This window comes from Phyllobates terribilis, unplaced genomic scaffold (genome assembly GCF_046119375.1).
Source record: "Phyllobates terribilis strain yellow unplaced genomic scaffold, ASM4611937v1 Scaffold_2__4_contigs__length_985480577, whole genome shotgun sequence".
Taxonomy (NCBI): Eukaryota; Metazoa; Chordata; class Amphibia; order Anura; family Dendrobatidae; genus Phyllobates; species Phyllobates terribilis.
In genome coordinates, this window is record NW_027362762.1 from 41,950,917 (window position 1) to 41,965,389 (window position 14,473).

Consider the following 14,473-nt stretch of genomic DNA (forward strand, 5'->3'; position numbering starts at 1 on the left):
TTCACGGTGTCCTCTATATTGGAGTCTCCCCCTTAAGTGACCTGTATATTGGGGTCTTCAGCTCAGATGTCCTGTATATTGCGGTCTCCCCTTCAGATGATCTGTATATTGGGGTTCTCGGTATAGGGGGTCACCCGGGTATCTAGGGGTCTCCCCCCTAGATGATCAGTATATTGGGGCCTCCCCCTCAGGTGACCTGTATATTGCGGTCTTCCTTCCAATGATCAGTATATCGGGGTCTTCCCCTCTGGTTATCTGTATATTGGGGTCTCTCCCTCAGGTGACCTGTATATTGGGGTCTCCCCCTCAGGTGATCTGTATATTGGGGTCTCCCCCTCAGGTGATCTGTATATTGGGGTCTCCCCTCCTCAGGTGATCTGTATATTGGGATCTCCCCCTCAGGTGATCTGTATATTGGGGTCTCCCCCTCAGGTGATCTGTATATTGGGGTCTCTCCTCCTCAGGTGATCTGTATATTGGGGTCTCTCCTCCTCAGGTGATCTGTATATTGGGGTCTTTCCCCCTCAGGTGATCTGTATATTGGGGTCTCCCCCTCAGGTGATCTGTATATTGGGGTCTCCCCTCCTCAGGTGATTTGTATATTGGGGTCTCCCCCTCAGGTGATCTGTATATTGGGGTCTCCCCCTCAGGTGATCTATATATTGGGGTCTCCCCCTCAGGTGATCAGTATATTGGCGTCTCTCCTCCTCAGGTGATCTGTATATTGGGGTCTCTCCCCCTCAGGTGACCTGTATATTGGGGTCTCCCCCTCAGGTGATCTGTTTTTTGGGGTCTATCCCTCAGGTGATCTGTATATTGGGGTCTCCCCTCCTCAGGTGATCTGTATATTGGGGTCTCCCCCTCAGGTGATCTGTATATTGGGGTCTCTCCTCAGGTGATCTGTATATTGGGGTCTCCCCTCCTCAGGTGATCTGTATATTGGGGTCTCCCCCTCAGGTGATCTGTATATTGGGGTCTCTCCCCCTCAGGTGATATGTATATTGGGGTCTCTCCTCCTCATGTGATCTGTATATTGGGGTCTCCCCCTCAGGTGATCTGTATATTGGCGTCTCTCCTCCTCAGGTGATCTGTATATTGGGGTCTCTGACCCCTCAGGTGACCTGTATATTGGGTCTCCCCCTCAGGTGATCTGTATATTGGGGTCTATCCCTCAGGTGATCTGTATATTGGGGTCTCCCCTCCTCAGGTGATCTGTATATTGGGGTCTCCCCCACAGGTGATCTGTATATTGGGATCTCCCCCTCAGGTGATCTGTATATTGGGGTCTCTCCTCAGGTGATCTGTATATTGGGGTCTCCCCTCCTCAGGTAATCTGTATATTGGGGTCTCCCCTCCTCAAGTGATCTGTATATTGGGGTCTCCCCCTCAGGTGATCTGTATATTGGGATCTCTCCCTCAGGTGATCTGTATATTGGGGTCTCCCCCTCAGGTGATCTGTATATTGGGGTCTCGCCTCCTCAGGTGATCTGTAAATTGGGGTCTCCCCCTCAGGTGATCTGTATATTGGGGTCTCTCCCCCTCAGGTGATCTGTATATAGGGGTCTCTCCCTCAGGTGATCTGTATATTGGGATCTCCCCCTCAGGTGATCTGTATATTGGGGTCTCCCCTCCTCAAGTGATCTGTATATTGGGGTCTCCCCCTCAGGTGATCTGTATATTGGGGTCTCCCCCTCAGGTGATCTGTATATTGGGGTCTCTCCTCCTCAGGTGATCTGTATATTGGGGTCTCCCCTCCTCAGGTGATCTGTAAATTGGGGTCTCCCCCTCAGGTGATGTGTATATTGGGGTCTCTCCCCCTCAGGTGATCTGTATATAGGGGTCTCCCCCTCAGGTGATCTGTATATTGGGATCTCCCCCTCAGGTGATCTGTATATTGGGGTCTCTCCTCAGGTGATCTCTATATTGGGGTCTCCACCTCAGGTGATCTGTATATTGGTGTCTCCCCCTCAGATGACCTATATATTGGGGTCCCGGTATAGGGGGTCGCCCGGTATCTGGGGTCTCCACGGCCCGAGGTCTCCTCCCCCACCCGGAGGTGATGTCACGGTGACAGACCGCTGCTTCCCGCCTCCCGCTCGTCTCCTCCTCCTTCATCCCTCACACATAGAAGAGGACGAAGCCGACACCAGCACAACCGGGACACGGAGGACAGGACCGGGACACGGAGGACAGGACCGGGACACGGAGGACGAGGGCCGCGCACCGGTCAGTGTCTGTGGGGCCGGGGGGCTAATGAGACGAGTGTGTGGGGGAGGGGCGCAGAGTCACGGGGGGCTGTGTGACTATAGAGCATGTCGGCGGCAGAATGTGTGTGATTGGGGGTCGTGCAGGAGGTCACGGCAAGATGAGGAGGGGATAAGGGGTTATATACTGAGAGGTGGGGGGGTGTATGAGGGGGCACGGCGAGGTATGGGGAGAGATATATTGTGGGACAAGGAGGGGATACACAGAGGTGGGGGGATATAGATGAGTGGGGACATTGAGGTGTGGGGGTATAACGAGGTGGTGGGGGACATGGAAGGTGTATATTAGGGTTGTGGGGGTGAGGTAGAGGGTGTTTACTAGAGGGGATGCAGTGAGGTATGGGGGTGTATGAGGGTTGGGAAGCGGTGGGGTATGGGGGTATATATGGGGGTGGCATGTGTTGGGGTACTGGGGTACATATGAGGGTTGTGAAGCGGCGGGGTATATAAAGGTTGGGATGCTCTGGGGTATGGGGGTATATATGAGGGTTGGGATGTGGTGGGGTATGGGGGTGCATACGAGGGTTGGGATGTGGCGGGGTATGGGGGTATATAAGGGTTGGGATGTGGTGGAGTATATGAGGTTTTGGGAAGTGGTGGGGTATGGGGGTATAGATGAGGGTTGGGATGCGGCGGGGTACGGGGGTATATATGAGGGTTGGGATGTGGCGGGGTATATGAGGTTTTGGGAAGTGGCGGGGTATGGGGGTATATATGAGGGTTGGGATGTGACTTGTGCATACGAAGGTTGGGATGCGTCGGGATACGGGGGTGCATACGAGGGTTGGGATGCGTCGGGGTACCGGGATGCATACGAGGGTTGGGATGCGTCGGGGTACGGGGGTGCATACGAGGGTTGGGATGCGTTGGGGTACGGGGGTGCATACGAGGGTTGGGATGCGTTGGGGTACGGGGGTGCATACGAGGGTTGGGATGCGTTGGGGTACGGGGGTGCATACGAGGGTTGGGATGCGTCGGGGTATGGGGGTGCATACGAGGGTTGGGATGCATCGGGGTACGGGGGCGTATATGATTGGGAAGCGGCGGGTTAGGGGGAACATACTGAGGTATGGGGTGACACTTCAAGATATGGGGATGTACAAGGGGGGGACACGGCGAGGCGTGGGGTATATACTGGGGTCATGGTGATATACGGGGAATATGGAGGATTCCAGGGAGACATGGTGAGATACTGGGGTGGGGGGCTATCCTGCTGGTGATGTTTCCTGAATACTATAGAGCAGCGGGCCTTAATGGCGCTGTGATACGGTGGGACATGTGGTGAGATGCTGCAGTCTTTATTGGGGGAGATGTTTGTGTAGTGGTACATCTTGTAAGACTTTGCAGTGTGTAGCGGTGTTGTGTAATATTGTGGCATACCTTTTGACTAGAGCGATGGTGATTTGTGGTTAATATAGTACATGGTAATAGGTTGCAGTGTATAGTGGTGAGATATTGGGGTGAGGGGGGAGCTGTTGATGTAGCTATTGATGGGCGCTGGTGTAGGGCCGATTATTACACCCCATGTAAGATCTCTGATGTGCTCGGTCAGATGGTTATTGCTCTTATCTGGAGGGACGTAAAGGAACCGGCGGGCACAATTCCACCTATTTGGATCCTTGTTTCTCCTGGTGGCCCCTGCTCATCAGGCCTGTAGCCATTGGCAGTGTCTTGGTATCGCATAGACCTGGAGTATTGGTTTCTCATATCTGTGGAGTTTTCAGGGGAAAGATGTGACCGGCGAGATGTAATACTCTGCTGGTGGTTTGTAGGATTACATGGCGGCCTATGTTTCCGATCAGCAGCTCCACTTTCTGCTTGTCCTCGACTCAAGTTGCCCGTGTTGGCGCGTGATCAGAGCTATGTGGAGGGGGCTGGCTCGTTGCTCATTTCAATAGTTAAGCCCCCCTATGTTCTGTAATGGCTGATGAATAGACAGAAGATGGGGGCTGGCTTAGCTGAAGTTTATCCTGTAAGCCATTTTGGACACGTGTGATGATGGTGCAATTGCATAATTTTTTTATTATTATTCTAAAGCCTAATAAACCCATTAAGTAGCCGTTATGCCCCTGATGGCACAGGGAGATCTCCTAGATGTTGCCTTTCTTCAGGTGCTTTTAGCTCAGCTCCTTACTCCTTTCAGTCTTTTGCGTGGGAATGAAGTGACGACCCCTGGGGGTCCTCAGTTGGCACATTTCCCCCCTCTGGAACCAGGTCATGGTGCAAATCATGAAGTGTGAAAAGCTATGCATGATATAAGGGGGTCAGGAATTTTATTTCTATTCCTGTTGTCAATCCCAGCACTGCAGCTGGCTTCTCTTTGGCTGATAGCAGGGAGCAATAGATTGCATTCAGAAGTGGGCAGACTGCAGGTGTAGTGTCCCCTTTAAGGCCTCGTTTTCCTTCATTAGGCCCATGAAAGAAATGCTTATGCTTGTGAATCTTCGGGCCTTAGATGACTCTGGAGAAAGGAAGCGTTTGACTTCCGAGTGGAGGATATCGGTGTTAAGCTCTTGCATTATTAATAAGGAATGTGCAGCATTTGGGACGGACCTGGAGCAGCTTCGGAGGCAGGACGGGAGCGATCCTGGGGCTGCACTGTGCACGCGGTGGGGAATATCATGCATGATGCATGGCCTGTCTATCAGCAGGCTGCTGGCACCACTTTGTGCTGCAGAGGCTGACTATTACCGCTGCCCGTCCCTTTTGTTCTGCTGTGTTTGCACCTCTCGCCATTGTAGGCTTTATCCTTTTCCTCCTTCGACCGACTGCATTTTTTTTTTTCTTTTCTCCCCCCTAATGTGCTTTCAATAAACTACATTGCAGTCGTCAAGTTCTTTGTGCTCTGAAGGACACTTGCAAATCTGCAGCTCTTCAAAGAAACGTCTGGTGCAATTGTGCTGCCCTCCCGGGAGAGGCTGAGTGTAATGTAATGCAGCTCCCAGATACCTGTAGTGTAGCGGATAATTAACCATCATGCTCTGTGCGCGGATAAACACAGAATCACATTTGGTATGCTGCATCTGCGGCTGATGAGACTGACAGGCGATGAGTCTGCTCGCCGGATCCTTGCACGTGTCCGAAATGATTTAGCATTGTTCGAGCCCGCTGCGTGTTTTAAAGCTGGACGTACCCGGGATGAAGAGAAGGCGCCGCAGCACACTGCACATGGTGAGAACCCCGCCATGATGTACTCGCAGGCTGTAGAGGTGCAACTCGCTTACGAGCCGGCGCCATCTGTTCTTCTCTGCATCATTTTACCCCCTAAGGGCAGCAGACGAGAACATAAACCTGTGATTGCCAGCTGAGGCAGAAACTATTTTGGGCAGAGCGACTTCCACATTGTCACAATGCTGCAGAGTCGAGCAGGAGATGCCGCCTCTGACTTCCCCATTTCACCTGCTGCAGCCTCACGTGACGTCTCATGTAGCGGCTGGAATATTGCTTTATCTAAAACCTATCCCCTCCTCTTCCACAAAAAATAAAAAAAAATGCATGCAGGTAAAATCCACCTACATTCGGGGGGGGGGGGGGAGTCCAATATTCAAAACTGCATGACAAGCGATATGGTCAGAATTGCACAAATTGTATTCATATTTGCAAATTTATTTTTTATTTTTTGGGCTGCATTTTACTTACTTTTTGGGGTACCCAGCTAAAAAAAAGTAAAGTTCTCACTGGAATCTGCAGCAATTAGACAGGAAGTCATGGCCGCTGATTTGCTGCAGTGGACATGAGTCTTATTTTAAGGCCTCCATGGGCTCATTTATATAATAAGAGGAGGGTATTCTAGTCGTCTGGCCACCCATGGTTTCCCCTTGCAAAATTGGTCAAAGGTTGACTTGTTGTATCCTAAAACAGCGTCACACTTTTTTTTCACTATGCTCCATTCACTTCACACCCCATATACAAGTGTGGAGCTCGTCTTAATAATTCTCAACAACCCTCTTTAAGATTCCATAAGGTAATTGGGTCAGATCATTGAAAATATGACATTTTGTTGAGGCGTTGTCGCATCTTGCGTTTGATTACTACAGGGCGGCAGCGCTGCTGATTAATCAAATTCTGAATGTGCTCTTTCTGCAGCAGATTAATGTGATTTATCAGACGTTGTCAGTTCATGTTTTTCTGTCCTTGCGCAGAAAATGTCACCAAAGACCAGGTTACTGTTTTGATCCCCCTGATTCCAGCAGTAAATGTCGAAAATGGGTGAGGAGGCCGCGGCCCAGGCTCCTCTGCGCCCTCCCTTTGCTCGGCGGCCCGGGCTCCTTTCCTGAAAAATAAAAAGGATTGGCCGTTATAATTCAACATGCCCAATCCTTCTTAGAGCATACGTGTCAAACTCCTGCCCGTGGGCAGGGGTCTATTATACTGTATACTGGTTGGTCCGTGACTTTGTCCAAGTTTTTAATTTTCGCAATCTGCATGTTTAAGCTTGACATCCCTGTCTTAGAGGGTGTTGGAAGCCCCCCATATATATTAGATGGCTACTCGGGCCTAGTGCCGGCCACTTTCTAGCAATGTGTATGGGGGCTTTTAACATTTCAGCAGTCTGAGTAGCGTGTTGGACCTTCTTTAACTTTCAGAACCATCGCTATCCATCAAGGAGTAAATTCCAATAGGAATATTGACCCAGGCGGACAAGATAATTAGATGGAGATGCCAATGTGCTCTGAAGCCTGTTTTACCTTGTCCTGGAGATGACCTATAGCAGTGATTTTCCCCCCAACCTTTCTGACCTTGAGAACCACATCAAGCTCCTGCCCCCCCTCTCATTAGGGGGAACCAAAGCCCCCATTATGGGTATAACTAGAACAAAAGCTTTTCCACAGAAATCACCCCGACGCAGTATACCAAGATCCAAGGGTCCCCACAATACCTCCAATCAGTATTCTTCCATCAAGCCCTCACAAAACACTGTTGCATCCAGGTTCAAGCACCTCCTCTGACAGGTAGCATCATTCTGTCTCCAGCATACCATAATTAAATTATTTCTAAACGCCTAAGACCAGTACATCTTCTCTGTAAGGTTACTCTCAAAAGTCACCATTTTGGGATGTGATCTTCATATCTGTCTTGCCAGACCTTGAGCTGATGCACAACAGATGCAGACAGACGTGAGCCACAATTTATGGGACAGCGAATCACATGTGGCTCCTGAGCTTCAGATTGAGGACCACTGGTCTATAGGATGAAGATCTTGGGGAGATGCAAAGAAAACTATCATGTTTCTGGAAGCAATCCATAACTGTAAAACCTCTGTGACATGGTCCATCTGCCATAGTGTAAATGCTTGGTAATATCTGTGCCTGAGATGGTTTAGTGAATCCTGCGTTGAGCAGGGGGTTGGACACAACGACCCCGGAGGTCCCTTCCAACTCTAATAGTCTGATTTTTATACGTATGTCCTATGAGGAACGGTTAAAGATCTGGGAATGTTTAGCTTGCTAAGAGGAGACTTAATAGCCATCTACAAGTATCTGAAGGGTTGTCAGTGTAGAGGGATCATCCTTATTCTCATTTGCACATGGAAACACTAGAAGCAATGGGATGAAACTGAAAGGGAGAAGATACAGATTAGATATTAGATAAGACCCACAGTGAGGTGATCAATGAGTGGAACAGGCGGCCACGAGAGGTGGTGAGTTCTCCTTCAATGGACGTCTTCAGAGGCTGGACAGACATCTGATTCCATGATCTAATGTTCAAACATGCCTCCATGGGTACCGGAGGAGCCAAGGTGCACCAAGAAACCATTACACCAGCCTGACAGGAAGGTGTCCAAACCCCCCCCCCCCCCCCCATTTATACCTCTTGCTCCAAATTCTGACCTTCTAATCAGCCTGGTGCAACACAAACCTGGTTTCTTCAGACCAAGCAATGCTTTTTCCACTGCTCAGTGACACCATTCGATGGTGTAGTCTGTTATGCTTTTGTTTCCAACATCAAAGATGGATACGGCCAAAGGGAAAAAAATAATTAAACGGAGGCCAAAGTTGTATATTTTGGATTCCATTTGATCAAAGTCTGTCAATCTCATTTTTCGGGTGTTTGCAACGGAGCTGCTGACGGAGTCATGAACGCATAGCTGAAATGTGATGTGAACACATTCCCGGCACAAGTGAGCTATAACATTTTTAAGAGCAATTACCATTTAAGGAACGATCAGTTTCTTTATTTCAGACGCTTTAGTTGGACCCCACCGTTAAGGTTTTCTTGACTGGGCATCTCCTGTTCAGAACAATTCTTCACTTCCTCCTCTGATCCTTTTTGTAACATGTCGTTTACCTCCACGGTATCCTCTTTCGCTGAATTGTTTTTACTGGATCACACAATTTTACTAGACACTCTTCCTCACCATGACACAAGACGTTTTTTTGTTTTTGAAGGCCTCTCCTTGACCATTCTGGCACCAAGACTCTTTGTAAGTAACTCTCATCGCACTCTCTTTACTCATTCACTTCCTGAAACTGATCAGTGGAAAAGTGATCACTGCACTCTGTGATCATGTGTCTATGATTTTCGTACAGAGAAGCTCCAATGTTGAAAGGGCCGGTGTCTCTAATAAAGTCGCAAGAGTAAAAAAATCCAGCAACAACCCTCTGACGTAAACCCAGGAATAAAGATGTAAAACTCGTGATCGTCTTGCCTCGAGCTTCGCTGGTCCTGTACTGCTTAGTTTAGGCTGATATCTTTTGAAGGGTTCTATGACCTTGATACGGTTTGTTTCTCCTTTTTGCTACAGAAAAGTCATGTAGTAAAGTTCTTCCTTGCGTCTGACCTGGAAAATTTTCACTTTAATGTGTAACAATTCAGTGTGAACATACGTCTGCGCCCTCCCACCTGCTACAATAATATTTGGCGAACCGCATGGGATCCTGTTACTGTTTTACTACCTTGTAGCCACACTGCCATTATCCACTCTTGCTGCATAGAAACTGTGAATTTTTCACTTTACGCATTGAGGTTGTGTATCGCTGGGTCGTACGAGTTCACGGCAGAGAATACATCACACTCTTGACTTATTACATCACTTCTATCTTTTGAGCTCTATGCACACATCTGGGATTTCCAGACTGGTTGCAGATCTTCTCACCTGATGAGGCTGTCACGTTTGGGTCAGACCCGTGGCCGGTTTGTGAATCACTGATGTGTGCGTGCAGCTTTACTCTGTATACTTGTGGACCCTCGGGATATGTTCACACTTAGGTTTTCTCCTTATGCAATCTGCTGTAGCTTCTACCACAAATTCTGGCGCAAGTGCATGAAAGCTTTTTCTAATGTGCGTTTTCATCCTTGTGATCTTTTATCAACTGCACCCAAAAGTTGTCTGTCGACAGACCTTTACCTTTCTCACTGCTCAACCCTGATATTTTAGGCTGCAAGTTGATTTTTCTAACTTGTCCTTGTAGAGGATCCTTTCTATCCTGCTGCATTTAATAATCTAGTCACCCACCTTTTATGAACCCTCTCCACGTCTCCTATATCCTTTTCTTACAATGTGAAGCACAAAACCTAATCCCAGATTTGGTCTTGCAAAAGACTTAGATGTTTTTCAATTGACAATTTTTTATTTTTTTTATTTATTTATTTTTCCCAAAATGTGTTTTTAGCTCTTGCAGCAGCTGCCTGGCATTGAGAATTCCTGCCCAGATCACATTCGCTTCAATAGTATCTAAGCTGCAGTACCCATGAGCGGCCACTAAACAGTGTTTTGGCGCTATGCTGTTCTCTTTACACCTTTTTACCCTCTGGTTGGTTGGCGGGTACTGGGTTTTGGATCCCCCACCGATCTGATATTAATGACTTAAGGAGGGGTCCTCCAGTATCTGTAACCCTTGGGCAACACTTTTAATATACATTAAATCTTTGTGGCCTTAAGAGGAACGTCATTCTAGGATTAGACCCTTGACAAAGCAGCTCATCGATGGTCCTTGTTTCTTCGGCGAACTGCTGGAACTAATGGAAATCTTTGACTATACCTCATTTTCAGGGCAGCACGGTGGCTTAGTGGTTAGCACTGTACGGTGGCTCAGTGGTTAGCACTGCGGCCTTGCAGCGCTGGGATCCTGGGTTCAAATCCCACCATGTTCTCCCCATGTTTGCGTGGGTTTCCTCCGACACTCCAAAGACATACTGATGGGGAATCTAGATTATGGGCACTGTCCCCATTGGGGCTCACAATGTCTGTGAAGCGCTGTGGCGCTATATAAGTGAGTAAAATAAATTTTAATTTTGATGATGCACTGTTAGTGTCGTATGGACATTAGACATGCATCCATATAATATAGGGGGAAGTGGACCCCCTTTAATATACTCTGCCACCCATGTAGCTGCATATCCTCCCCCTCTTTCTTTGCATTGTCTTCCATTTTCTCTCCCCCATTGTGCTGGCGGTGCAGGTGATTAGAGCGCAGTCTCAGCTGCTGGCGTCAGTGAGGAGGAATGCTGCTGGCCGGGAGGACTGCAGGTGGATTGGGATGCCGCAGGACTCCACCAGACCCTTCTTTGTCTCATTGTGCCTCACAGCTGCCGTTTGACCTCCTGCCCGTCTTCTGATATCTGATTGTCCATTCATTGTCATGTTCGTGGGGTCTCCGCACTTCTCTCCTTCCGCAATCAGTACTGTTAAGCTTCTCTTGTCTGAACATTTCAGTAATTTGCAGTTGTTTCGTGTTGATGTTTTTGTTTTTTTTATGTTTTCCAGCTTTGCATGTACAATGGCCGATTTTTCTGCTTTTTCTCAGATTTAATGACAAGATGAAAATCACACAAAGCTCAGTGATGTGCTGGCATCGAGCACTCGTATAGCAATCGGATGAAGCCATCGTTTTGTAGAACGTCTGTAATTGTGGCAACGCACATCATTGCTTCACTATAAACCAGTGATTTGGCTCAAACTGTAGAAAAAAAGAAAAGCTCCGGCTTCTCATGGTGCACATATCCATCTAATATATTTAGGAGTTGTCTGTGATTTTAATATCCACTAATGTGAAAAAGAAACCGCCTACTAAACATTGTCAGCACTACAGGTGCTGGAACTAGCTTTGCCCTCACTTAGAAACATGCATTGCTTCTTCCTTTGTCCAGTGACATTCCTGTCCTGAAATCCAGCCTATTGCTATCTACGGACTTGTGTCTGCTGTAAAGCAAATATCTGAATGCTGTTAACAGGGGCTCAGTCAAGATGGTCGCCCCAGAACGTTGCTTAAAGAAAAGCTGCACCTCTCCTTGCACAAGTCAGAAGAAGTAATGTATGTACACAGTGACTGCACCAGCAGAATAGTGAGTGCAGCTCTGGAGTATAATACAGGATGTAACTCAGGATCAGTACAGGATCAGGAATGTAATGTCTGTACACAGGGACTGCACCAGCAGAATAGTGAGTGCAGCTCTGGAGTATAATGCAGGAGGTAACTCAGGATCAGTAATGTAATGTATGTACACAGTGACCGCACCAGCTGAATAGTGAGTGCAGCTCTGGGGTATAATACAGGAGGTAACTCACCTCCTGTGTCTCTTACATTTTGGCTCTCATTGTATAATGCTCCATTGATGGAGGCATATGTAATGTGTGAGCGGTGTCGATCCCGCCAGCCTCCGCTCTGTTTCTTAGATTTGCTTGTGTCATCAGGGAAATGTTTGCCGGTGCTACGCCAGCACAATGGCTGCTGCAGTGACTTTGATTACCTTCTGTGAAGGGCAGCTCTTTATTTTTTTCATGAGGTTTGAGGGGGATGGATGTGTGTTGATTTCTTGGGGGGGAGACAAAGTAGGAAGTTCCTCTCTTCCAACACCCCCACCCACCGGATGGAAGCTGTAGTTGTAAAAAAATGGAAGTTTTCACGCAGTACAGATCTTTTTTTAAAAAAAGGCTTCTCAGTTGCAATAAGTATTTGGTGTAAATGCCGCTTTTCTCCCGAGTCTGGCGCTGTTTCTCTTCTGTTCATGCGCCTCTCTGTTCCCGACATATGGCCCTTTCTTCCTAGTCCTTTATTTTAGCCAATTGGGTGTAGACCTCCACTCCACTCTTCTCTGTGGGTGTGGCTTTGGGGACCCCGCCCCTTTAGTAAAAAAAGCTAGATTTGTATACAGGCAAAAAGGGGGGCCATATCTCCAGAATGGAGAGAAGCGGGAACAAAAGAAAAACCTCGCTGGATTCAGGAGAACAGCGGCATTTACACCAGGTAACTATTATATACTTGTGACGGGTCCTCTTTTGGGCCTGATCTACACTGATGAAGGTATAAGTCCTGCCTTGTAAAGCGGTGATTGGGTCAGGATTTACATCTGAAAGACAAGATGCAAGAACAGTTTACGGTCTGATTTTTGGACTGGTTTGTAGGTTTTTCTTTTTACGCTCCAGTCACATCCAAGGCAGCATTTTAAAAAATGTTCTAACTGAAGGATTTTTTTTTTTTTCTTCACATTCTGCCCATATTTCCACATGTAGCTATTTGAATTTGTACAGGAGTTATGTTGCGGGGGTTATTGAATTCTGCTCTGGAGGATTCTTATTTTTAATTCTGCCTTTTTTTTATTTTCACTGAAATGTCGATGTTTGATCATGCTGCTCGGGTATTTAAATGTCAGAAGAAAATGTAAAGGTCATACACTTGGTATTAAGTCATATCACAGAGCAGAAAGTCCTCCAGAAAACGAATATTCCCTGGTGGCCGAGTAATGGACTTCTCCTGCTGGTAATGACTGCCACTCACCCGCTGCTATCTGATGAGGGGGTCCTAGATGCATTAAAAGACCTACATTGGGGGACTACCATTTCCTTCCATAAACCGTGAAACCCATTGGGGTCTTTGGAGGGGGTTTGGCAGCGGCTTACTCCCCCTTTAAGAAAAACTTGACATTAGATCAGAGACTAATGGATTGAAGATTGTGGCTGCCACGGAGGCCATTGCTGATGGATGCTTTAGGCTTGTTTCATGGGGACCCCCCCAAGATGTCACAGACCAAAAGTGCACATGACGAAGAGCAGGGGGGGGTCTCATAGCTGATTCTTGATGAATAAACACAGAAGAGGGGCGAAAGAAGTGCCGCGATAGTATGACAAGGGGCTGCCTTGCAGTGTATGCTTGTAAGGTCAATGTCAGGAGGCTGTCCTAAAGGGCAGCTGCAGAACGGGATGCTCTTGCTCTCACTATACCTCATTTGGGCAGCCAGCCCTGTTCCTGTCTGCAGTGCCAGGCCTTGGCTTTGTCCCCTGCAGTTTATTTGCAGACGTTTTGTCTGGTATCGGCGCGTTTCTCGCAGAGAGATCTGGAATTTTTCCCTCTTTTTCATCGGAGTGTGCATCTTCTTAAGTTGATCTTTGCGGTCTCGGCCCGAGCGTTTGTTCTGAGGAGTTGTTGACCGTCCTGCATGCGGTGCGTTATAGGAAGGGGCAATTTTTATATATATATATATATATATATCTCTCTATCTATCTTAACAAAATCCTTAATCAAAAACCCACAAGGTATATCGCCTGCATAGTAAGAGGGTCGGCTCGAGGCACATGCCTCAGATGACCCTGCAAATATAATGAAAGTACTGTTATGGAAGCATCAGAGGATTCGAACTTACCAGCCAGACCAAAAGAAGGACCCCAAGATCCCCGAAGCGTGTTTCGCTGTTTCATCATAGGGGGGTGGATTATCCTGTCTTGCTTGCAGCCCCATGCCCTCGCCGCTTCTCGTGGTTGGACCGGAGTAGAACATCCTTTTAAACACTTCTTCATAAGAGAAAAATAATAATCAGAATTTCATTAGTGGAATCTGATCTACAGAGAGACCACTCACCGGACCCTAATCTAGGGCGTATCTCTGTGGAGGACCCATCAATTAAAGGAGACTCGCTGAGGCCCTCCAGTCTTGTGCTGATGCCCCCTCCATCACGAGAGCGGCATTTAAACTGCTGGATTAGCGGTGATCTTGCGTTACTCTTGGCAATCGCAGGATGCCAATATCATGGCAGTGTGTTGGCTGGCTGAAGGCCCTCATGGCTGCCATGTTGTTCTTCCCATTGAGCCCAGCTTCCTAGAAGAACGTCTATTTAATCTTCCGTATTGCATTATATATCATAAGTGATTTTTTTATTTTTTTCTCAGTTAAAATCATGTTTGGTATTGTCCCATTTATCAAACCATAAAAGGTATTTAAACAGTCACCAGCGATTTTTAACTTTTTATTTTTTTTTTATTTTGTTTACAAAGT

At 47.5% G+C, this 14,473-nt stretch overlaps 1 protein-coding gene across 3 annotated transcripts in view; it reads left to right on the plus strand.

Annotated features, from left to right (window-relative positions):
- The first annotated feature begins 2,067 nt into the window (after window positions 1-2,067).
- Window positions 2,068-14,473, plus strand: part of FAM168A (family with sequence similarity 168 member A) — a 51,823-nt gene continuing 39,417 nt past the window's right edge. For 2 of the 3 annotated variants that reach the window (XM_073661279.1, XM_073661281.1), the window contains exon 1: window positions 2,068-2,226. The gene's annotated coding sequence lies outside the window, so the exon portion shown is untranslated. Of the gene's footprint in view, window positions 2,227-5,301; window positions 5,436-14,473 lie in introns of those variants that run through there. The other variant, XM_073661280.1, reaches the window with a different exon arrangement.